The 26,398-nt window shown below is 44.4% G+C and overlaps 1 protein-coding gene across 1 annotated transcript in view; it reads right to left on the bottom strand.

Annotated features, from left to right (window-relative positions):
- The window catches only part of LOC147748438 (beta-1,3-galactosyltransferase 2-like), a 290,254-nt gene extending 275,564 nt beyond the window's left edge, over nucleotides 1–14,690 (bottom strand). The window contains exon 1 of the mRNA XM_086961612.1: nucleotides 14,585–14,690. The gene's annotated coding sequence lies outside the window, so the exon portion shown is untranslated. The remainder of the gene's footprint in view (nucleotides 1–14,584) is intronic.
- Between the last annotated feature and the right edge of the window lie 11,708 nt (nucleotides 14,691–26,398).

The raw sequence follows: 26,398 nt of genomic DNA on the forward strand, positions 1-26,398 counted from the left end.
GGAAATAAACCCACAAGCATACACTTAATCACCTTATATGTACTAATGTATTGATCTACTTATATATAGATATATTATATTTATACATTTTTCATTCCTCTAATAAGTATAAAGGCAAATATAGACAGATACCTATATTATTTTTATTTGTTTTTTGTTTCAATTAATTAGTATTTGTTTTTATTGTTTAATTATTTTGTGGCATGCATTTATGATTTTTTAATAAGTGTATTGACGAGGTAACATTTACACATACTTTCTGTATAATCATGTTTATATGTTGTGATATAAGTGTTCATGATAAATAGAGACCCATAAGCATGAAGTCAAATACTTGTTTTTTTATGTACTGACCTATATAGATTTTAAGTATAAATATGAGTGTATATATTTACCCATATCCAATATAAACATTTGTATATTTGTTAAGCATAAATGAAAGAAAGTATATATATTTTTATTCATAAGTATTTTGTGCATTTGTACAAAGAAATCAGCATATCTGAATACATACATGTAATCAAAGTATACATATTTACAAACACAAATATATGCACTATTGGAGTCTTGTGCATACTATGGGTGTACATTTGTATTTTGAATATGGTTATCATGTAGGGAAGAGCCAGCTCTTGAGTAGTCTTCTGAAGATAAGTTGGTTATCTGTGGATTTTAATATTTGGGGTAATACATTTCATAGTTTGGTTTCTTGAACATGTCTTTTTTTCTTCTATGGTGGCATATTGAGGCAGGGCACCAATCTGGAGCAGAGGTTTCTTTTTTGTATGTATTTGGTAATTTTCATCCTGATGTTCCATGTGTTGCTTTGTGGGCGATACAAAGCAGCTTGAAAGTGGATCTTCTAGCAGCTGGTAACCAATGTAGGGCCTTACGGGTAGATATGGACATGTGGCTTTATATTTAGGAGCAGTCTGACAGCATAATTTTGAATGCATTGAACTCTTTTCATAGTTGATAGAGGTGATCCATGGTAGAGTTCATTGGCGTAATTAAGTTGTGACGGTACAAGAGAGATAGCAGCTTAGACCTTGTGTGGAAATTCTAGGTGAGGGAGATGTGTTCCAGAGTTTTCATAGTAATGAAACTTGAGCTTGCTAACCTACCCACTTGAGCATTCATTGATAGCTTAAAGCCCATGGTAATTCCCTAGGTTTCTTAAGTCCTTGGATAATTTAGTAGGTGGTCCCAGAAAATCAGGCTAGAAGGAGAGTGGGTCAAAAAATTTCCATTCCCCACAGGTGAGTATTTCAGTTTTACACACATTCAATTTGAGATGAGTCCATGTAATCCAGTGATTAACAGCTCTGAGGTAACTGAACATTACTGAGTTTGCAATGTCATTGGGGCTTTCCATTTTATTGCTATTGATATTATTTTATAGAGCACATGATTGCCCTAAGGCCGTCTTGGCACTGGTGTCTGCTTATTGATTGAAAAGGGTGGTTTAAAGAGGCAAATAAAACGAAAACAGGCAGTTTTTAAGCAGTTTCCTAAATTGCATAGGATTGGACTGAGCTTTAAGGTGCCAAGGCAGCTCGTTCCACAATTTGCCGGTGGAAGAGACAAAGCTTCTACCACACCAGTATAATTTGTTGATCTTTGGCCTTACCACAGTTTTAGTAGGAGATGATTGAAGAGTTCTCCTGGGGGTGTACTAATGGAATTTCTTCATAAGATATTCTGAGCCAGTATCCGTATATTTCCAAATAGGAGGACCTCGGTTTTATCTAAGTTTAATTTGAGACAGCTGTCTCTTATCCCTAAATACCTCTCTCATACAATTGTTAAAGTATTTTGCAACCTCACCACGGTCACTTGAAATCGAGACTACAAGTTGAGTGATATCAGTGAATGAGATTGTGGAGAAACCTAAAGATCGAATCAGTTTGGCTAATGGTGCTACATATATATTAATAGGGCTTAATCAAGACCTTTAGGGGACTCCAGAAGGCAATGAGAAGGACTTAGATGTGACTTCTATTAGAGATATTTACTCTTCTCTGTTGGCAAGATAGGAGCTTAACAGGTCCAGGGCCAACCTACCTATTCCTATACTCTCCAACTGTTTGAGGAGCACTGAATGGCTCATGGTGTTAAAAGCTGCGGATAGATCCACAAGGATCAGAGTTACCTTTCCACCTTTATCCACAATTGTTCTAATTTCCTCTGTTGCTGCAGTCAGCGCTGATTCTGTGCTTTGGTTTTTTCTTAAAACCATACTTAAGAAGTATTTGTGTGTCATCTGTGTAGTTAGTGCAAGTGAGCTGAAGGTAATTGATCATTGCCAGGATTGACTTCATGGGTATGTTGAAAAGCATTGGTAAGATAATAGAACCTTGAGGGACTCCTGATTTTATGATGTAGGGTGTGTATGAGAAAGGAGGAGTATAGATGACATTTGTTCTGTCTCCTCTATGCCGGCTTTGCAGGTTGGATTAGTGTCATGATCAACTGTGTTGAAGGCAGCTGAAAGGTCCAACAGAAATAATGCAGCAACCCTGTTGTGGTCTACTGTGTCTTTAAGGTCACACAAGACGGCGATTAGGGCAGATTATGTGCCTCTTTCTGGACGGAATCCTGTTTGGAAGTCGAATAGTATGGAGTTATCTTCAATAAATTGAGATATCTGGGTGAATGCTGCTCTTTATGTTAGTTTATTGAGGAATGGTCAGTTTGCAATCGGTCTAAACTTGCTTGGGTCTTGAGGGTCCAGGTTTCTTTTGTTCAATAATGAGAGTATGTATGTTTTTTTTAAGTCTTCCGGAAAAATTCCTGTTGTCAAGAAATGATTTTGATAGTTCTGACCGGAGTGGCAGCAGAGGGTGTTAAATGGATGTTCTTGAAGATTTGAGGTGAACAAGGGTCAGACGGGCACTCAGCTGTCCTGCTTGTTTTGACCACCAGTTTTATAAAATCAGATTATGATAGTTATTTGAAGGTGTGCAGAGGCAGGGTTCGCCTACCTTTGGAGGGGAATGTTGGAAAAGGGCTGGTGCTGGTGATTTTCTTTTGGCACACGTCTTCTTTGGTTATGTAATGATTTGGAAGTTTGTCAGTAAAATCCTGGGAAATAGGATGGTTTCCTGCTGTGCATTTAGGTTTTCGTAATCCTGTTAGAATGTTATACAATTATTTATTTGCACATTATGCATTCTGAATTTTGTTTGAATAATAGATTTGTTCAGCCTTTTTGATAGATGATTTGTATATTCTGTTGTTTTTATGTAGGCCACCAACTTCTGGATCAGTTTCCCACCAAGCCTCTACTCTTGAGCACTGGTTGACGGCAGCTTCCGACTCTGTAGCTCCCCTAAAAACCATAAAAGCCTTGCGTCCCCACGACGCCCAGCGATGGTTTACTGACCAGCTTAAACTCGACAAACTGGCCCTCCGCCAAGCCGAACGTCGCTGGCGCCATAAGTATGACCCCTTACTTAAGACAGAATTCACGACTCTACTTAATAAATATAAATCCTCCATACTAGAGGCAAAAACATCCTACTTCTCCCGCAAAATCTTGGAGTCGGCCTCAAAAGCCAAAGACATCTTCTCGATCGTCAATGAGCTTTCCCTTCCCGACCGCATCACTCTCCCCCCCATGCCCACCCAGGCCTTGTGTGACGAGGTCAATGCTTTCTTCCAGGACAAAATCTCCACAATTAAAAACAATATCTCTCAACCCTCCCCCTCCCAATCATTTTCCCTCCTCTCTGAAAATTCCCAGCTATTCTATACTTTTCCTCCCATCTCCATCACTGAATTCCACAGTCTTCTTCACAAAGTCAGTTCCGGGTCTCCCAAGGACTGCTGCCCCCCCACACATTCTCAAAGAAATTTTTCTGACCTGCCCTGATCCTGCCTTGGCTCTCCTCAATACCTCCTTAGCCAGAGGAGTTGTCCCAGACTCCTTCAAGCAGGCCGTGGTGTTACCCATCGTGAAAAAGCCCAACGCAGACCCACTTGTGCTGAGCAATTACAGACCCATTTCCCTTCTCCCTTTCTTGGGAAAGATCTTAGAAACCTATGTAACTAGGTGTCTGAGCACTTTCATGGAGACTTCTTCTTTCTTGGACCCCCAACAGGCTGGTTTCCGCCCCCTCCATTCCACAGAGATGGTGATTGCGGCAGTCATGGACACTCTTAGAACAGGAGCTGATAACAACACTCCTCAAGCCCTTGTACTGTTGGACCTGTCGGCGGCTTTTGACTCGGTCGATCACACCATACTGATCGATCGTGTCACCAACGCCGGCATCCAGGGCGTTGCCCTCGACTGGGTTCGATCTTTACTGCAAGGCCGCTCCCAGGCAGTCCACTTCTCCACTTTTTCTGCTCCTTTTTCCCCCCTCTCTTGCGGTGTCCCCCAGGGTTCGGCTCTTTCCCCTCTTCTCTTCAATTTATACATGCAACCACTCATGGTCTCTCTTCGTCACTCCCCTGCCACTATATATAATTATGCAGACGATTTGCAATTGATTTTTCCTTTGGACACCTCACCTTCTTCCCGCACTAATTTCCAAACCACAATGCTATACATCTCCGACTGGATGGCTCACAGCCAGCTCAAGTTGAATCCGTCTAAGACGGAACTTGTTCTGGTGGGTGGTCCTACCAATCCTTGGGATGATAATTACTGGCCCCCTTCTCTTGGCATCCCCCCTCGCCCGGTCAGCTCTGTGAAAAGCCTGGGAGTGGTCATCTCTGAGGATCTATCTATGAAATCGCAGATCTCGGCTGTAATATCATCCTGCTTCTTTCAGCTGCGCAGGATCCGTAAGATCTGCCGATTTCTAACCAGAGAAGCACTCATACTAGTCCTACTGGCTTTGGTCATCTCCAGGGTTGACTTCGCAAATATCCTATATGTGGGGATTCCTGCCTATCAGCTCCAAAGACTCCAGTTAATTCAGAACCAGGCCGTTCGCTTGGTGTTCCATCAACCCAAACACCAGCATGTCTCCCCCCTTTTGAGGAGCCTCCACTGGCTCCCAGTGGCCAAACGGTGTTCCTTCAAATTCGGATGCACCATATTCAAATCCCTTCATAACCGTGCACCTGTGTTGATCTCCTCCAAGTTAAAGCGATATCTCCCAACCCGCAATCTCCGTTCCTCTGCTGACAATCTTCTATGCATTCCATCTAACCGCCACAAAAAACACGGCGGACTGCGCTTTTCCTTTCTAGGCCCTTCTTTTTGGAACTCTCTCCCTTCCTCCTTCCGTCACTGCCCCTCTTATGAGTTGTTCCGAAAAACATTAAAAACGTATCTTTTCAAAGCGGCCTTTGAGTAAAACCTTCTGCCCTGGTCCGATATGTCTGTTATGAGCGCCAAGAAACCGTTTCGGTGTACGTGCGCGGTATAAGCTTTTTAACATAACATAACATAGGCAAAGTTTGTCTTGAGTGTTTGTTTTGAGCCAGGTGCGTTGCAGCTTTGCAATTTATTATTTGATCGTTTTAGTTCTTCATTCAGCCAAGGTGCTAGTTTTCTTTTGTCATGTTTTGCTTTTTTATTGGAATTAGGATATCAAAAGCTTTCAAGAGCCTCTCACAGATTTTTTTTTTACTGAATTTATTTTGTCTAGATCTGTGTTGGATGTTAGTTGTTTCTAGGTCCTCAAAATTCAGTTTGTACCTGGGTTGATATGTGCTTGTTGAAAAGATGGCCCTAGGTGTGGCGTTTTTAGAACACTACCAGATGGTGGTCTGATCATGTGACTGAAGTAATCTTTTGGAAAGTGACTAGTTCTCAGTTGGCAAAAATGACATCTAGGATGTGTCCAGTGATGTGTGTGAGTTTGGGGACAATCTGGTGTAGGTCCAGTGTGTCTAGGTTAGTGATGATAGTTCTGGGATGGGGCATAATATGTTTATCAAGCTATATGTTTAGGTCACCAAGGATGCATAGGTTGGAGTGTAGTTTCAGAACGGTTGAAACTGTGTCTAGAAATATGTACGGGAATATTGCATTGCTAGGTGGCGGTCTGTAAAGAAGGAGAACGTTACAGGAGAAAGTTGGTGTAGGGTTGCATCTGGTGATGAGGGCCTTATAACCTTGTATGGAAATGTCCCTAGCTTTGGTGAGATTTATTGTTTCTTTGAATAGAACAGCTAGTTCGCCTCCTCTTTTGCCTATGCAAATATATGTGAGAGTTTGATAGCCTGGAGGAATAGCTTCGTCCAATACTGGAACCATGTCCTTCTCCAAACCATGATTTGGTTATGAAGGGCAAATCAGTTTGTGTCTGTGAGTAGGTCATAGATGTGGTGCTTGTTTTTTAGAAAGGGACTGTGTATTTATTAGGCAGTTTAGAGATGGTGTCTTGGTGGTTGTGAATTTGTTTTCTGGAAGAGCAGGTGGTAAACTTTGGCCTTGTAGTATGTGGACCATTTGTGAGGTTGTTAACTGTATTGGAATAGCAGTAGTGTTTTTTCATATTGTTATCCCTGTCCAAAAGGCTTAGAAGGCATTTTATTTGTTTTGTGTATGCTGTGGTTGGAATAGTGGTTGAGAGTGAGGTGGTGGGCTGTGCAGTTGTCTTGTGGTGTAATCTTGTGTAATAGACAAAGAGATACAAATCTGTGAACAGGAGTGTGTTTAAATTGTTTGCTTATGTTGAAGGAGAAAGGTGTATGTGTAAGGGGTGATGGTGGAACATGTAGGACATGTTTTAAGGCTCTAAATCGTGCAATGGATGAAAGGCGACTAGAAGAGTATTGTGTATTGAATCAGTTTGTGTTTGGTGCTGTAAATGTTTGAAAATGTGTGTGCAGAGTTGGTTTAGGATGTTTGTTGTTTCTCTGGGCATGAGGGGGGAAGTGTGTGTTTGTATTTTGTGATGGAATGTAGTAAGAAATTGTGTGTGTGTTAAGTTTGGTTTTTTGGAATAGCCATATGTGATATTGGGGTAGTAAGCTTGTGTGTAGGATTTGGTTATAAATTACTTATGGGGAGTGTATGTTGAAGGGGAAAGGTGGTGGTGACGTGTGTTGGAGGATAGTGTATGTGGTGTGTGAGGAGATGAACAGGGTTTATGAGTGTTTTTTGTAATTGATTTGGTAGGATGAAGAGGTAGTATTTGGGGTGGAGCTTGAGGAGTGTTTGTGTGTTTTTGGTAAAAAGAGGAAGGGGGAGTTTTTGGAGGTTGATATGAGTGAAGGTTGAGTAAAGGGTTGCTGGTGGTGGAATGGGAACTGTTAGGAGCAAGTAGAGGGTAGAGCTGTGTTTGTATGAAAAGGGAGGGTGTGTTTCAGGGGATTATGGTTATGTGTAATGTGGTTAAATAGCCCTAGTGATCAACTGACCATTGACCAATGGGATCTCTAGCCCTAACACTAGACAATCAGAACCCTAAACCTAAGCCCTAGCACCAATACAAACCTTGGCCCTATCAACCAATCAGAACTTTGGCCCTATAAACCAATATGAACCCTAGCCCTGGCAACAATTGTAACACAGAAGCAACAACCAATAAAAACCTGATTTTAGCATATGTAAACTTATGGAGCTGTGCAAGGTGTAAGAAGAAGGGCAAGGCCCACTCAGGTGCCTCTGGGCCAATCCCTAAAGCACAAACTGGTGTGCAGGGGGCGGAGACATACTCCTAAGCTCAGAATTTCCCTCGATGAAGACAGGCCCAATACAGACTTTGTAGTTCCTTTTCAACACATCAGGTAAGGCACAAATCTAAATGCACTAAGTACTTTTTTTTGCCCACTTTAAAAAAACTTGACTTTTTAGCTACAACTGGGTGCTACATGCACTTTCCAAACACAATTTAAATCATAAAACAGATTGAGCAGTCTCATAAAACACGCAGGCTAGGCTTAGGGGTGTACTTTGCGCCTTTTTAGCTTGTAAAAGGGGGTGGAGGAGGGAGTCTTCTGGTATCCTTAGCACAGTTTATGGAAAACAAGGAAAGAAATGTAAACAGTCACAGGTAGAAGAAAACTGCAGCTTTAAAGTAAAAAATTGCACACAAACAGAGCCTGTGCTCTTACTACCTGTCTTTGGCTTTGCTTGCTGGCTTTTCAGGACACGCAGAAGCTAGGGATACAAAAAGGATGTATACATACATATATAAGGGCAGCTCACTGTGGCCCTGCCACCACAGACAGATCTCAAAGTCCCTGTCACTACTGACCGATCCTAGTGTCCGTCGCAAATCACAGATCTCTGGCACCTTCACGCTATAGGTCAAATCCAGGGGCCCGTTCACAATAGACAGCTTACCATTGCCCTATCACTGTAAGATAGATCCTTAAGTCCCATTGCTATAAAGATCTCTGGCCTGCTCTCACAGGAGCTAGAAAACTGAGCCCGTTCACTAAAGAGAGTTCACTGGAGCCTGGCCACTATGGAAGATCCGTAGGACTTTGCCACTGTAAATAGATCCCTGGTACCCTCTCACTCTAGGCAGCTCTATGGGACCTGTCACCATAGACTGATCTTGAGGCCTTATCACTATAGACGGATCTCCTAAGCCATAGCACTTTAGACAGATTTCTGTAGCCCTCTCACATTGAGCACAGGGTTTTACCACTCTAGGCGGATCTCCTTCGCTATAGCTGTTGACTGCTCTCTGGGTTTGATCATTATAGCCATATATCTGGGACCCAGGTTATATGGGAAGATGTCTGTGGTCCTATTGCAATAGACAGATCTCTTGTGCCCTGTTACGTCAGACGGATCACTGGGCCCCTATACCTATCAAAAGATGTCTGGGTTCGATCACTAAATAGTTGAAATATCTCTGAGGCCGTAGTGCCATGGAGTGATCTCTGTGGTCAATAGACAGATCTCTAGGGCCCTGTTGCTACAGTCACTTTGAGTTCCTATCACCTCAGATAGATCCCTGGAGCCCTAGTTCTATTGGCAGGGATATTATCACTAGACAAATCATTAGTATTTTCTCATTAAAAGCAGATCACTGTACATATTGCTGAGGCCCTATCAACATAAATAGACCCAGGGGCACTGTGCTGCAGACAGAATCATGTGATGTCACATGCTGCCAGCATAGCCCCACCTCTGCTGATGTTAGGGGTGTAGGTGTCAGTGGTTCAGCAAGTGCAGTGCCACCGGGGACCAAATTCCTGAGGGCCCACTGAAACCTGATTATTGTTGAATTTCAATACCCAAACAGCGGTCAGGGACCATTTTCCTTTCTTGCACTAGGACCTATGGCACCTTTGCTACGCGCTGGCTGCTGCGCAGTCACTACAGACCTCTTCTTGCATACAGCCCTGCAGTGTTATACGTCCTCAAATCCGTTCGGGTTCTTTTCAGTTCCTTGCGGATTGATTGATTTCTTTCTCACATCGCAGGGATTTGAGGTGTGCGTAGATGTATGGTTACAACACCCACTCTGCCTAATGTGTGCATTTAACGTTAGAGACAAGGCCACTCATGCCCTTTATCTTTCAGGGAAATGCACCTCTCCTGTGAGTCTTACCCGCTTGAACAATCAATCGATAGATAACTCAGTCCCTTGAGGCCCTGCTACAGAGATAGTAGAGTGAACTGAAAGTCAAACATTCCAGTTGCATTAATATAGCTCAGTAGATTAAAGGTCTGCTACAGATGGGGATTGACATGTAGTCTGCAGGGAAAATACCAAATCCTGATTAACATAGCTCAGTAGGTTGGTGCATCCACTGCACAGATGGTTGTCCCATCTGTGGGTCATGTATGAATATTGGTAAGATAGACCAGCATGTAGGGTTCCAGCTGCAGAAATCCATGTATAACCTAAAGATAACTGGCTTTAACCTGTCCCACATGGGCTACCTGGTCCTACTGGGTCTCCGACCGTCCCTCCCCCCACCTGCCCGTTCTTCAATAAAACTCTGAGACCAGTGGTGGAGGTAAAAGATTGCAGTTTATTAACATTAAGTCATAAATCATGAGATGGTCTTAAATCATCATGACAGTAATCGATCAATGATATACACAATAAATCATGCAAGAGCATCATTCTTGCATGATTAACCCCAATACCACCACTAATACCACCACCACTAACAATACCACCCCTATCAATACCACCACCTCCAATACCACCAACAATACCAGTACAACCACCACCAATACCAATACCCGCACCAATACCATCCCCACCAATACTACCACCACCAATACCACCACCACCAATACCACCGCCACCACCAATACCGCCACCAATACCACCAACACCAATACCACCACCTAAGGACCTCTCACTCACTTAAAATAGCAGGAGCACTGTACGAGGCTATAACTGCAGCCGAGACCATCCCTCCCTCCCTGCATGCCTGCCATAAAGCACAGTCCGCTGATGTCTGCGGTTCTATTGCAATAGAAAGATCTCTTGTGCCCTTTTACGTCAGATGGATCTCTGGGCCCCTATACCTCTCAAAAGATGCTTGTTAGTCCCTCCTTAGTACGGCCTTGTCTTCATTTGTACCCTCCCATGGCAACTGGCCATTTTTCTTCGGTTGTTACACAGGACCTGTTATTTAGTCTGAAGGAATTTTTACTTTCTTGAGTTTCTCTTACTGAAGGCCAGACATGCACTGCTTCAGCTGAAACCGCTTGTGCTTTTTAAGCAGCATGGCCACCCCTGTAACACGGGCACCTATTTTCAATCACTTTATCCCAGCATTATCTTGTGTCTGTTATAGAAATGATTAGCAAATTAAGTCATGTGAATTCCAGGTAGCACATAATCCTGTGCTAATGGGCTGAAGTTAACAACAGCACATCTGTGTTACATGTCATCTGCACTAAAGCCAACTGACGGGTTGTTTTCAAAAACCTGTTTTAGTAACAACATCACCACCACCAATATCACCACCACCAATACCACAATCCCCACCACCAATACCACCACCTCCGCCATCATCAATAACACCACAACCAATACCCCCATCATAGCCAATTCCACCACCACCAATACAACCCCCACCAATACCAACACAAACAATACCACCACCACCACCAATACCGCCACCATCAATAGCACCACCACCACCACCACCAATACCACCAATACCATCACCACCAATACCATCAGCACCAATATCAGCACCAACATCACCACCAATACCACCACCAATACCACCACCAATACCACCACCACCAATCCAATACCATCCTCAATACCACCACCAATTCCACCACCAATATCAGCACCACCAATACCACCACCAATAGCACCACCACCAATACCACCACCACCAATACCACCCCCACCAATACCAGCACCCCCAATACCACCTGAATACCACCACCAATCCAATACCACCACCACCAATACCACCGCCAATACACCTACCACCAATACCATTAATACCAATACCACCCCCACCAATACCACCACCACCAATAATACAACCACCAATATATCCACTAATACCACCACCAATACCTCCACCAATACCACCTCCACCAATATCACCACCACCAATACCACCGCCACCAATACTACCACTACCACCACCGACACCAATACCACAACCAATACAACCAATAGCAATACCACTGCCAATACCACCACCACCAATACCATCACCACAAATTCCACCACCACCAATACTACCACCACCAATCCAATGCCACCACCAATACCACTGCCAATACCGCTACCGCCAATACCACTAATACCAATTCCACCACCACCAATACCACCATCAATACCACCAGAGGCAATACCACCACCACCAATGCCACCACTAATCCCACCAATGCCACCATCAATACCAATATCACCAATACCATCACCAATACCACCACCAACTCCACAACTACCACCAATACCACCACCAAAACCACCACTACCAATATCACAACCACCAATACCGTCACCACCTGTACCACCACCACCGGTACCACCAATACCACCACCACCAATCCACCACCACCCCAATACCACCACAAATTCCACAACCACCACCAATAATACCACCACTACCAATACCACCACCACCAATACCCCCACCACCAATGCCACCAATACCACCACCAGTACCACCGCCAATACCACCATCACCATTACCACCAACACCAATATCAGTACCACCAATACCACCACTAATACCACCACCACTTCCAATACCACCACCACCAATACCTCCACCACCAATACCACCATCAATACCATCATCAATACCACCACCAATACCACCAACACCACCTCCAATACCACCCCCAATATCAGTACAACCATCACCAATACCACCATCATCAATACCACCACCAATACCACCAACAGCACCAATATCAACACCACCCCAATACCCCTACCCCCAATATCACCACCAACACCACTGCTAATACCACGACCACTACCAATACCACCACCTCCAATACCACCACCAATATCAGTACAACCACCACCAATACCGCCACTAATACCACCCCCACCAATACCACCACCACCAATACCGCCACCGATACCATCACCATCAATACCACCTCCTCAGCGCCTCTCGCTCATTGGAAATAGCAGGAGCACTGTATGAGGCTGGAGCTGCAGCCAAGACCATCCCTCCCTCCATGCCTGCCATAAAGCAGAGCCCACCCTGCACCAGGAGTTGATGCCAGGGCCATACTACTGCTGTAGTTTTTTTTATAATTAACAATCAGAGGGGGGAGAGAGAGAAATCAGAATGGATTCATTCTCGCTGGGCATATTTAAATAAACAGCTAGAATCCACTCCTTGAGATTAAGGGTGTCTCCTCCACAGTGGGTAACACCTTTATGTTTTTAGGTCCCCTCACACACCAACAGGCCCCTTGGTGTCATGCTTCATCATCGGGGTCATCGTACCCCTCTACGGGGTACGGCGTGCTGCGACCTACGGAGACGTGGGAGCACTTGTTAGACTATGTGTGGTGTTGGTGAGGGGGTATTTTGAATAAATGTGAGTGTATTGTGGGGTATGGGAAATAGTGATAGTTAAAAAGAACCTGGCTCGTGGGGTGACTAAAAATTATTTAATAAGCCCCCGAGCTGGTGCTGTTAAAAATGAGGGTGGGAGGTCACTACGCTGACAATATGCGTTACCTCATTGTCAGCGTAGTGACCTCCCACCCTCATTTTTAACAGCACCAGCCCAAACCCCACAATACACTCACATTATACTTTCAGCCATTATCCAGTGAGGAAGTTCGAGATCACACAAAGTGGACAAGCAGGAGTCACATTTAAAGCCAATGTACAATAGATCTGCGATCAACATCTTTACATTTGGGTACAACAAGAGCACACACAGAACACAACTAATGACCAAAACCAACAAAAAAGTGTAATAACCTTTCATTGACTACTAATAGAAGATAGGAGATAATAACATGAGAGCGAAATGAACCAGCCACAGATAAAACGGCAGAAACAATCCGGGAAAGAGACAAACGATTGGCCTGAGCCCTGAGAGGGGATAGCTCAGTGTATTAAGGCACACGTTGCTAAGAACCATGCGCGACTAGAAGATCGCATGTGCAAAGCCTGACATAATAGCTCCGCGGGATACCTGCTTGCTGCAGTCATACGTGTATTAACTGCAGACACATAGTCAAGTTTTACTTCACTCCACGAAATCGAAAATCTACTGCAACATGCGCTATATAAAAAAAAGAGTTCCTAGGGTTGTAATCCAGTTTTACAGGGCATGGCTCCATAGTTTCACAGCTTGTTGGTATGTTAGGTTCAGACCTGGCACTGCACACCTGCCACTCATCCTGTCAGCCACAGGTCACGACCCCGGATGGAATTCGATTGCCCCTTTAAAGGATGGTCCTGCGGCTTTTTTTGGCAGACCCTGCAATTGGCCATATGGGGTTTTACTTCCTTATCTTAGAAGAAAATGCCCCCGTATTAATAAACTGGGAGCTCCCATGTCTGATTGGAAGGATAGCGCTTAGAGGCTGGATTCAGGAACATAGCACTCAGTAACATCGTGTAACGCAATGTCAATTAACATGAATCTAAAATGTAGGGCAATAAAGAGTATCATAGCATAACAACTCATACTGTATTATAACGACAAAAGATCTAAAACATACATGTTTTAACATAAAATACATGTTTTAACATAACAGTAAACATACCCTGGTGTACAACGTGTCATATGAAATAATATAACGTATACGAAGAGAGGAAGATCGAAAAAGCAAAAGAGATAATAGAGAGGCAAAGAAAACTAGTCGGAAAAAGGGAACCAGAAGAAAAAAGTGAGCGTAAGAAAAAGTGATATGAAAGGTGAAATAGAACAAAAATAACGGAAGACAGGTGAACGAAACTAATTGGGCAATGGGTAAGGAGAAGAGAACGATGAAAGAAAGTAGGAGAGAAAATGAAATCCACGATAAAAAATGATCGGGGGGAATAAGCTATTAAAAAATTCAACGACGAAGCGAAGGAAGATGACGGTGGAATGGTACTCACAGATGAACAGAAGATTGAAAGATAGAGAGTTGGGAGTGTAAGCGAGAGAAAGAAAGAGTGCGGCTATTGGCTGAAGTAACCCCAGCAGGCGCGTATAACAATGGTGCCTCGGCGGAGGGTAGTGTGGTGGCACGTACCTGTCTGGGAGCTGAGCCGCCTGTTGCACCAGTGATGCGCGTACTTCCCTTACCCCTGCCAGGTGAAGCTGTGCGTAGCCGAGGCTGCTCCCGGTCCAGGCATGGGTGGGAGTGCTGCGGGGCGGGGCCCGGGGGCGCGGTCTTCTGTGCCCATGCACCCGTACCCATTCACGCCCAGACTAACAGCAGGCATGCTGCGCTGTCATGCTTCCACAAATACACCGTCAAAGTACACCTCTATGGAATGTTTGCCACTGGGCCCCACCCCACCCCTCTGTGGAGTGTTTATCACTTGGACCTCACCCTCAAATAAACTCACATACCCTCACGAGCCTTTACAAAGACATTTCACAATTCTGATTCCTCAGAAACTATGTAGCGGCAACATAGCGCGGCGGCGTAGTCGACGTACTGCAGAGATCTGCGTGTAACCTGCAGTCACAGGGTCCAACCCTAAAAAGGTAGCTCAGTGTCAAGTCAAGTCAATTAAGCTTTATTCGACTTTTAGTTGCAAAATCATAAAAGCATACAGTATTTCATTTATTTAGAGTGGCTAAAAGATACAAGTTAAAACGTTGTTAAAAAGTTCCAGATTCCAGTATATAAACATGGGAACAAGCTAAAAAGTCACAGTATAAAATTTCATTTTTTTTACAAGTTCACCTACAACGGTTTAATGGACATGCTGATTACAGTCACATTGGAATAATCTTTCCATTAAAATTATTGCAACTTTTAGTACTTAATTGAAAAAAGTTTGTTACAACAATTGATGATAAGATAAGGTAAAATAAAAAAGGGGGATAGCTTTAAGGAGTTGGTTAGACAGCAGCGTTCCGCAGCAAAAAAGGAATTACATGAAAACTCATTGTCCCACAGAGTCATTCTAAATTATTTCTATGGCGAACAATAGCAAGCCGTTCTCCCTCCAAAAATTGTAGAAAGAGAAAAGCAGGGCGGTATCTGTTGAACCCCTGTTGCTTTAAAAACGGTAGAAGCCATTTTGTTCTGAACTCTCTATAGAACTTACAGAAAAATATGGTGTGTATTGTAGACTGGTTAGATGTATCGTCACATGAACACAGAGGGAGATCTTTTGCCCAATTGTTTTTCGTTGGGAATGAGACTAATCGGTGGAACAAGTTCAACCTAAACCGTACCAAAAGAAAGCGTTTGAAATTGGTAGTTTTATAGGTTAGGTAGGGTTGAATAGCATAGGTAGTTTGGATAACCAGGGCATGTCTAACTAATGGTTTCATGACCTCTCTTGTAAGCCGCAATTCTTCAAGATAATTGAGACATTTAACCTGGAAATCCTTCTTTGTTACCTCACGGACTAGGAGGGGATCCTGATAGAATTTTTCCCATCCTATGTCAGCCAGAAATCTTCTCACATATGATAACCATTTGGATCTATGTGCATTCTCCAGGGTCATGCAATCTGAAATTATCATCTGCAAGAAGGTGGCTTCGTCCGACGTCCAAATGCGACACCACAGTAAAAGAGGTTGAATTCCGGCCACATCGGAGACATGGGAGAGTCCCAACTCTGAGTGACAAGAAAAGGTGGGCGTACTCTTTGGTGGAAACGATAGGAGGTACCGTGTGAAACATTTTCCACCCTCTGTAGAGCGTCTGTTGATACATGTCCCGAAAAGACCCGCCCCATATGTTGCCACCGACAGACATTTGGCTTTATAGATCTTTATCAGATCCGACGGGGATCTTTTCCCCAGTTTACGTGAGAAGTTAACCAGTGCTGCAATAGTTCTAAGGAAGAGAAGTTTCCTGGTTTCTATTGCCTGCTTCCAGTTGGGTTTATTGTCTATCTGTACTCCTAGGTAGGGGTATGTTTGTGTAATTGCTAATTTCTCCCGGTTTAGGTGTATGTTCTTCATTTTAGTGGTATGACCAATCCCCGCCTTCATGACAAAGGTTTTCCCGATATTGATATTTAGATCTAGACTTGCCATGAAGGTGGAGTACCTGTCTAAATGCTTTTTAGAGTTCAATGGGGGTACGGGCTAATATTACCGCGTCGTCCGCATAAAGTAGCGCGGGAATCGGGCGGTTATTAGCTGTGGGAAGATCCTGACACCCCTTAAGCATTTCCTTCTCCAGGCCATTGGTGTAAAGTGTGAAGAGAAAGGGAGCCAGGACGCATCCTTGCCTGACTCCCCTCTCTATGCCAAACGGTGCGGTTAGCTCTCCCCCGAGGCCAAACCTCACCCTTGCTGTCGCATCTGAGTACAGTTCCCTTAGGAAAGTTACCAGATAAGACTGGACCCCCATCTCTACAAGAACAGTCCACAATTTAGCATGGGAGACACAGTCAAACGCGGCAGATACATCCACGTAGACCATGTAAAGGGCTCCTTCTTTGATGTTCACATATTTATCTATCAAGAGTGACAGGTTAAGCGCTTGATCAATGGTCCCCAGCCCCTGGCGGAACCCATATTGAAGATCGGATAAAATCCTACCCTCATCTGCCCAGTCCTGTAGAAGCTCTAGAATTATGCGGCCCGCCACTTTACCAAGGGAGTCTAAAACGGAGATTGGGCGATAACACGTTACTGTTCCCCGATCCCCCTTTTTAAAAATCGGCACCAGTATTGACTTCGACCAAGACTCCATGAGTCCTACCGCACATGATGCATTCAAGACCCTGGTCAAAAGAGGGGTCCAGAGTTCCATCTGGGCTTTAAAGAAATCTACAGGAACCCCGTCATGGCCGGGGGCCTTCCCATTTTACTAGATTTCAAGGCGTGTTCAACCTGTTTTAATGTGAACACCAAACTAATGGGATAGGGGTTAGGTGCCTGGGCATGGGGATTCTGTTCATAAATATTTGTGGCCCCGTTAGCAATGGAAAAGATCTTAGAAAAATGCTCAACCCATTCTGTTTCATCGATTGCGACTTCTAATCTTGGTAGATCTGTGTCGCTGTTCAAAAAGGGGGACTTTACCACTAACCAAAAGGCAGTGCTATTTTGTTGAGTGGAACTCTCCTGTAACTGCTCCCAGAGTTGTTGTTTTAGCTCAGTTTTTCTTTGCTTTAATGCAGCATTGTATGCTTTCCTTAGGGTAGTGATGTCGTGAGGAACCCTAGTTGTCCTCCGCAGAGCCTGTTTTAACTTTGAATATGCTGCTGTGCAATTATGATCAAACCAGCCCTTCCTCTTTTTTGATCGTTGTTTTGCTTTTACCCATACTGCGTTATTTATGGCTTTTACTATTAATCCAAAGTTGGCGAGGACCTCACTGTCTGGTGTAGCCATATCCAGACATTTCTGGATAGGGAGATGAGTACTTGTTATGACTATTTTAGTTATTTGCAGAGGATCAATATTTCCCCACTTTAGCCAGTATCCGTTAAGCCTATCCAACGTCAAATTATTTTGTGTTAAGATACTGGAAAGGGTCAATTTTAAGTTTTGATTCATCGGGAGGCTAACGCTGATGGGGTAATGATCGCTCAGCGCAGTTGAATGTATGGTGAGTAGTGAATCTATATTTCTCACTGCATTAGAAACAAGGATGTAGTCTAATGTGCTCTGAAAACCCCGCCCGTGGAAAGTAGTAGGCATCACTAAATCTGTGGTTGTAGATTTGTTCGCAACTGCTAGGTCCAATTCAAACATTAGTTCGTTCAGTCGAGCCCCTAGAGTGGTATGTCTAAAATGCAGGATGGGATTATTAATCTCGTCTTGGATGCCACAAATATTTTTGTTACTGTTCTGGCATGGGCCCAAGTTAAAATCACCACCCCATATAGTTGTAACCTATGTAGACGACCTCTCTATTTTGGTTGAAAGCAATGCGCCAATAAGGGATATTACTTTCACTGATTCGTCCTCCTGGAGATTATTGTAAAAATTTACCAGAAGGAGACTTTCTTTCCTATTTAAACATATGTCCAGGACCTGAAAATTGGGTTCCAGTTTAACAGGTTTAATTTCAGCTGTTTGTAAGAGATTTGATATATATATCGTCAGACCTCCCTTAGCTCTCCCAGAGGGGCTCCTTTGTGCTGGCGAAAAGTAGGTTTTATAACCTTACATGTGTATCTCTTCTACCGCCCAAGTCTCCTGAAAGCATAATAATCTAAACCTATGGGTGAAATTAAGCCAGACCTCATTTGTTATTTTAGAGCGTGGCCTGCGATGTTCCAGAAGAAGATGTCCAATTGAAAATAATTACCCTCTGTGTTACACCCCTCAGTGTTAGTTAATAATGTTAGGGGCGGTACTGGGTTGGATACAGGTGACAACCCCAAATATGAGGGTGGCAAAAGTTCACCTGAATCCCCGTCCAGTAACTTAATGTCTTGCTCTTGCTTTTCTAAGTTCTTGGGGGGACCCTTATTTGTGTTAAATGGTGCATTAGTGTAATTTCTATACTTTTCTATTTTCCCCACTAAAGGATCCCTAATGCATACTGGTTGGTGGGAGGGTTTAGGACAGCCGATGTTTTTTTCTAAAGGTAATTTGGGGACATTGATAGTATATATTTCTCTAGGATTACTATGCATAGTTCCATTTCCAGTCTTTTGGGAAACGGGTCAATCTACTACCTCCAATCCTAAAAGAGAAACAAAGCGATTGTGAGTTGGGATGTTAAAATTGTGCCCTTGCGTATTAAATAAGGACGGGACCCTGTGAGTCGGAGAGTTGTTTAACAGGGCTCTGGGGTAGAAGTATGTCAGGTCACGTGGTGTGATACCACTACTTCCTTGCGGTTGTAACCTATCTGTAATATGTGAGACTGCCCTGTGATCTCTGAAGTTGATGATAATTAAGTCTCCCGAAATGTTTTTTGGTCTTTGGCAGACCCAATCTACCCGCCGTACATTTAAGATTTCCCCGTTGATGTTTGGTGGTAGTTGTCTATTTTGTCGTAGCCAAAATAAGACTTTATTTTTTAGCTGGTAATAGCCTTCTTTTGTCTTGTTGTCTAAGACTGGGACCCCTGTAAGTATCACGGCAAAGGGCACTGCTTCTGGAGGTAAATCTATTTGTACCTTTTTTTCCTATCTAACATTCCAAGGGGAGGGTTTTTGAGTTTATTTCTCTGAGGAAGCTTTAGATCGCGAGGTTGTTCAGCAGCCTCTCTCCCTTTCATATTTGGCCCCTTTGTATCTTTCTGTCTCTGGGCCGGGGTCACATTATCGACAGTAGGAGGGTCTTTTAGGTTGGTATCTTTCTTGCAAGGGAGAGGTCCTTTGTGTGTATCTGTTGTAGTAGGAATTACACTAGGAGAGTTGGGCGGGGTTGATTTCAGAAATTTCTTTATTAGACTAGTATTATATGCAGTCGCCTTTTCAAGTGTCGCCAGTTGTTCCGCTACTCTTCTTGTTCTCTCAATTAATGGTAGTAATAGTGACCTCATTAGGTTTTCTATGCTTCCCAGTAAGTCCATAGTTAATACATCCGTTGCAGGATTTTGTTCAGTTTGCACGGATCTAGACAATGTATGGGGATCTATTATAGGACCCGTCTTTTTTTTTGGTGTTTTACTGTGATTACAGAGATGATCCCCCCCACTTCCTTTTCTTCGGCGGCGGGGCTTTTACTGATCTTTTATTTTTTGGTTTATGGGTCTCAACTTGTGGAGTCATTATTGATTGTGTGGTATCTCCCGATATGACTACCACAGCCCAGTTCGCTTTGGAATGGGAACCAGAATCATCCATAGCTTGTTCGCTATGTGTATCGATTGATAAGGACCTATCTTGCAGGAGTAGAGGAATACTATTTTCATTTGTTGGGGAGGGGAGTGGACTATCAACTTCTCGTATAAAATCTGGTGTAGTTGCCTGCTGTAATGAGCCCAGTGACGAGCGATTTTTGTTAAGGAGTTCTGCAGACAGCCGTCTTTCCGCTAGGGCTATTTCCTTTTCTAGGACAGTTGAAGCTCTGGTGATAAAGTTGTCCAAAGTGCCTCTAACAGACCCTTCCACTAGAGAGGGCCTACCTTTTGAGAGGCGAGTAGACATAATGAAATTCTAACTATTATGGCAGACCAGATGTAACACCAAGTATAAAGTGATAAATCCTTACTGTAAAGTCCTAGTAATGAGTCTTGTATTGTCCAATAAAGGGGGTAGGCCCGTCCCGGCCCTGTCTGACCCTGGATGGCAACAGATGGTCCCGCCCTTGTCCCGGCGCCGCCTGCGCGCATCCCGTGTCGCGAGGGCCCCCGCCAGGTATCAGGGGACTTGCGGTGGCGGGGAGGGACCAGGCTGAGTGCAGGGAGCGATGGCCAGGGCAAATGAGTGGTGTCCTCTAGAGTCCCACACAGAATAACAGAAGAATGCTCCCAAAATGTATCGGTCAGAGTTCACAGGTAAAATCTGCTGCACAGTGTTTCCCGCTCTGTCAAGGGCCCCGCTGTTTTTATTCTCCTCCGGGCACGGGCAGGGCGTCGGCGGCTTCCTGCCACTTAGGCTTCTGGGACCTGTAGTACCCCCCGCACAGGGGCCGCGCCAGGTATCAGGAGGCTTGCGGCGGCGGGGAGGGACCAGGCTGAGTGCAGGGAGCGATGGCCAGGGCAAATGAGTGGTGTCCTCTAGCGTCCCGCACAGAAGAATGCTCCCAAAATGTATCGGTCAGAGTTCACAGGTAAAAGCTGCTGCGAAGTGTTTAGCTCAGTGATATACTGCATATGTTGAGATAAGTGTGTAATCTGCATGCCGCAGGCTCTAATACTGGTAAGAGAGGTCAGCGAGTTATGAACCCTCTGCAGACACCTGTGTCCAACCTGTTGGCCATAGGCAGGACCACTTGAACTATATGATATTGCAGCCCCAGTTTTTCTGCGTGATTATGGATTTGCTACATTTGCCACTTAATCCGCCAACTGCTAGCTACATAATCTGCATTTTATTTAAAAAAAAATGTTTCTAGCTCAAACGGATCAAAAGTTACTAAAAACACAGCAACAGACATTGCCGTGCAGTAATAATCAAATTTCAAAGCTTGAATAAGTACCCTTTCTCTTGCCTATGGCTGTATTTGGGTGTGTGTTAAACTGGTATACCAATGAGGCGAAACCTTTGTCTAGACCTTGTAAACCTGTTTAATATCACAAAGTGTGCCGCATTATGCCGCACAATTTGCCAAATTCCCATTGGACCTCTTTTGGCCACATATGGTACTGCACTTTGCAGTGCATCGATGGAAACGCTTTGTGTGTTAATATGGATGGTAGGCTTGATTTTTAGGTCTCGTCCTACGCAACGCTCACGCGTTGCATAGAAGGGGACCTAATGCCATCGGCAGAGCTTTTTCAGTAAAGAGTAAAGAAGTGCATGCGTTGCATTGCTTGCAATGCTACGCGTGCACATTTTGGCGATTTCCTTTCGGGAGCACGCAGCGCCATATGGTAGCGCCATATGGTCGCACGCTCCCGAAAGGAAATCGCCCATGCCCTCTTCCCCTGCTACCAGCCTGCCACTTTCACTGCCGCGCGGCCAATGCTTGTTATCCTTTCAGAAGCTCTCAGACACTCATGGCCATCCAGTGGATAATTTTCTGACGTACAATGCGATATATCTGGCGATAGCCACACATTGATGGCGGGGACCTGCTGAGCTGCCTACGGCTCTTACACTACATGCGACTCTAAAACCACGGGTGCATGCAGACTCATAACGGCCCTCTACGCTGTTTTACTGACTCAATATCGTCAGACGTACATTCAGGTGTACGAGTGCTGGGGGCATGACTGGCAAGCGCTTCTGACAGAAAAACAATGGGATTGAGTCCTTCAGCAGGTTCAAGGGGTATCCCGCAATCCGTGCTTTTGTTTCAAGCAGTTTAATTATTTACACCAGGCATACCTCACACCATGAAATATTGTACATATGTTACCCGGTGCCTCGTCAGCGTGCCTTTGATGTGGATTGCCTCCATATGGTATGAGAGTGCCCGCAGCTGGAATGGACCTAGGCAGAGATTGTGGAGATCACTTCAGTGCTGTTGACAGAGTGATCCTGTGTACGTCTGAATCCTGCCTTTTGGGAAAACGCCCTAGGGCCAAAGGGGATAAATACTTATACAAATATGTTGACCTGGCGTTCATGCTGATCAAACACCAGATCGTTATGTCCCTTCCCCCTGACCCGCTCAGTGCTGCTCCACGGTGGGATTGGCGGCTCTTGGCAAGTTTGTTGAGGGGGGCCCACTGTCTGGTGGGTGAGAAAGAGGAGAGGCAGAGGCTCGGCAGAATCAAAAGAGATGGCATATGCTTGGGCTTTGCCCGCGACAACAGCGGGTACAAGAACAGATACCATAGGAACCGCACAAAAGAACCACACAAAATGGCATTTAAAAGTGTTCAGCCCCCGTTGAGGGAGTCGTTTCACCCGAGGCATTATGGAACTTGTGGTTTTTATATTTTCCATTTATTCATGTTTTTTCATAATTGTAATTCACGACATGTACAGATACCTTGCTTTCTTTTATGCTAATCAATTAAAAACCAAAATTTCCATGCAGTTAAATAATTTGAAAGGCAAATAGAAGAGTCCTTTACATGACCACGCTGATAAAATATTCCCTGCTGTCCATGGTCGTGAATATAATTTGAAAGATGGGTTTGCAGCCAATTTATCAATAAACCCAAAAATGAAGGAAACACGTTTAAATGTCTTTTATGTCATCTTTCCTTGCATTAATTCCACATTTCTTTTTACTTTTGCCCTTTCTATTGCTACCGGTAATAATGATTGTGAAGTGAACAAAGTGTAAATAGCGCTTCACACCACATAGGCGCTATGCTGAACACAGAAGTAAACATTATTTGCACCAATTGTTAGGGCGGGGCCAATATCTGAGTTAGAAGTGGGCAGTTTAAACTTCATGCGTCCCACTATGAGTCCTCAGTTGAGACAGCCCACGGGGTGCAAAGCCGCATATGGATCCTTTCTGATGAGGAAGCCAAGCTCCTCAAACAACCATTGGCAATCCCAATCTAACTGGACTTGGCCATGTGCCTCAACGGTTAATTTTTAATGCAAGCAAGTGACAGAAAAAGAGAAAACCTGACCTATCCACTATATGCTTGCAATAAATATTGTAAAATTAAAAATAATAATAGCTGACTGTTTTAGGTTGGGCCTCCCAGACGGTGCAGGAGGTCTGGTTGCAAATGACCTATTGTTGGCTCACTGAGAACTTAGAGGGCCTTGCAGCCCTCTGCGGGTGTACTGCTTTCAATCTGTATCATTACCACGTGGAAGCAAGCAGGCTTTAAATGGAGCGTGCTATTGGGGGCAAAGTCTCAGTATGTTTTGTTCTCTTACTCTCAGCTTAAGTCCCTTGGCTTCTTTCCTACTTAAAAGAAAAGTTAAGTGTTTCTTTTGTTTTTAATAAGGAATCGCTTGTTCCTCTGGTTCCTAATGTGAGGAAAACACGCCATGGCAAGTGTGGAAAAGAGGAAGCACTACATCAGTCAGGGAAGTTAACGGAGAAGCATTCCACCATTGCACAGTGATTTATGGGGGCAAATAGTCCTCACCCATGGGGCTGCTGAGGACAGCACTGCTGCGGTGGTGTCAGAAGAACCAGAGGCGAAGCGGGACTGGTGCTATCCGTTCATGACAATGTTTTACGAACATTTGGGAGACTTTGGCCTTGCTAGACCCTGTGATGTCCAATTGTGTAAGCAGGCCTCAAAGACATCCCAGAAGTTAATAAAGCACTTCCCCTTGTCCAGGGCACAAGTCCTAAACAAGCATTTGCAATGCAATAGGTCTCGCATTTACGAGAGTTTGAGCTATTGGTATTGTAAATGGCAATGCCTTTTATTTATCTGTTTTAAAAACAACACATAAATAAAAGGCATTGCCATTTACATATTGCGAATAGCTTAAACCCTTGCTAATGCGAGACCTATTGCATTGCAAATGCTTGTTTACACTTTTCAGCGAAAGTGTCCTACATTCTACACACAGATTGCCAGAGGTCTTGTTTAATATTGTTGTAAAGCAAGAAGCCAGCAACCAGCGTGCTGCTTACTCGAGTAAAATCGAATACAAAGACACAAACGAGAACCAACATTTCTCCTGAAACAACTGTAAGTAGGTAAGACCTACAAACGAAATGACCTCAGCTATTGACGGCAGTCACATTTAGGCTATTCAAACGGAGATGAAAGAGGGAAATTTGTATGTTTTTTTTTTTCAATATTCGCAAATCATTTAATATGGTTGAAACAGACAGTGCGAAGCAGGATACATTTGTATTTCACTGGGGCATCCTTGTAAAATGGTATTAGCGTTGGCTGGCGCAATTTAATGTGGACAGTTGTAGGGCAATGCAAGTAGTCCGTAAGAGCTCCTAGTTAATTAATAAAATGTGTAATGCTTGGCCAAGTGTAGATTCTCGGGTGCTTCTAGGCAATGAGCACAAGCATCGCCAATTCAATAGGTCTCGCATTTGTTGGAGTTGGAGTTATTGGCATTATAAATGCCAATGTTTTTTTAGGTCTCGCCTACGCATCACTCATGCTGCATAGGAGGACTTTTAGCCGTCACTCTGGTCATTTTCAAGCACACACTCGTGCTTGTGGGGGTATCCACCTTGCGGGAGCGAGCATGGTCGCGCCACAAGCACGAGTGCAGTGCTTGAAAATGATCAGACCGCGGACGCAAGCACCACTCCCGGGCTCTCTCTCTCTCGCTCTCTCTACTCTCGCTTTCTCTCTCTCTTTCTCTCCCCCCCCCCCACCGCCGAACCACCCTTTATGGGCATTGCTAGAATCTCTTGCCATTTTTGATTGCAAGCCTGGTGTTAGCAAATACTCTAAATGCATGTTTGTTTATCCTGGACACAAAGCGTGATCTCCACACCACATTAATCCCATGGCTAAGAACGTTTGTCTCTAACTTGGGCTTCTGTCAGTGATAAAAATCTCAAAATATGACATATCCCTACTTGATGGTACTTAAAGTGCATCGTCACAGCTGTCTTCATATCAACCAAGTCCGGACACATTTCTATGGCCATCTATTGAAGCAAGGTACATCTACTAAATAATCTGCTTGGTGCATAAACTATTGCTTAGTGGATCTCCCGAGTACATGAGCATCTTGAGAAAACCTCTTCTCTGGAGCCCAGAGACTCAACAGTAAACACCATGGGGGTCATTAGGATGGCTAATCCAACGTAAAAAGGGACCGCCCGCCATAAGGGCTGGGGTCCCGTGGGGGCCATTAGGATGCGCCCGCCACAGTGGTGGGCGCATCCCACATATTAGGATGCGCCTGCCACATCCTAAAATGCACGTCATGCATGTCAATGCACAACGTGACAGGCACCGCGCGGTGCCTGCCACGTTGTACATTGACATGTATGGTACCCCCCCATGTGCACCCCCAGAGTCCCTGGGGGCCCGCAACGGGCGCCCTCAAGAGATTCCCACAAAGGCATGTGTCCGCCCCATTATAATATGGATGGCGGAGTCTAGTAGACACCACCACCATATTAAACACTTTTCCGCCCGGTCGACTTGTCAACCGGGCAAAAAAAGCGGCAGACGGTCTTTCCGTCCGCCGTGGTCCCCCCGGCATAGTAATATGGCGGGGGGGGGGGAAAATGGGTGGCGGGCGGGAACGGATCTGGGGTGGATCGGCACCGCCATGCTTGCAGTGGCGATCCGCCTGAGATCCTAATGACCCCCCATGTTTGAAGAGTCACAGCAACGCAGTACAATTCTCAGTGCTCGTCCCCAACGTTTAGAAGTTTCCTCTCCTCCTTACTCCAGATATGCGCTCCTCAGAAGACCTTGAAAACATGATCTAAAAACGTC

Source organism: Lissotriton vulgaris, chromosome 1_1, assembly GCF_964263255.1.
Source record: "Lissotriton vulgaris chromosome 1_1, aLisVul1.2, whole genome shotgun sequence".
NCBI lineage: Eukaryota > Metazoa > Chordata > Amphibia > Caudata > Salamandridae > Lissotriton > Lissotriton vulgaris.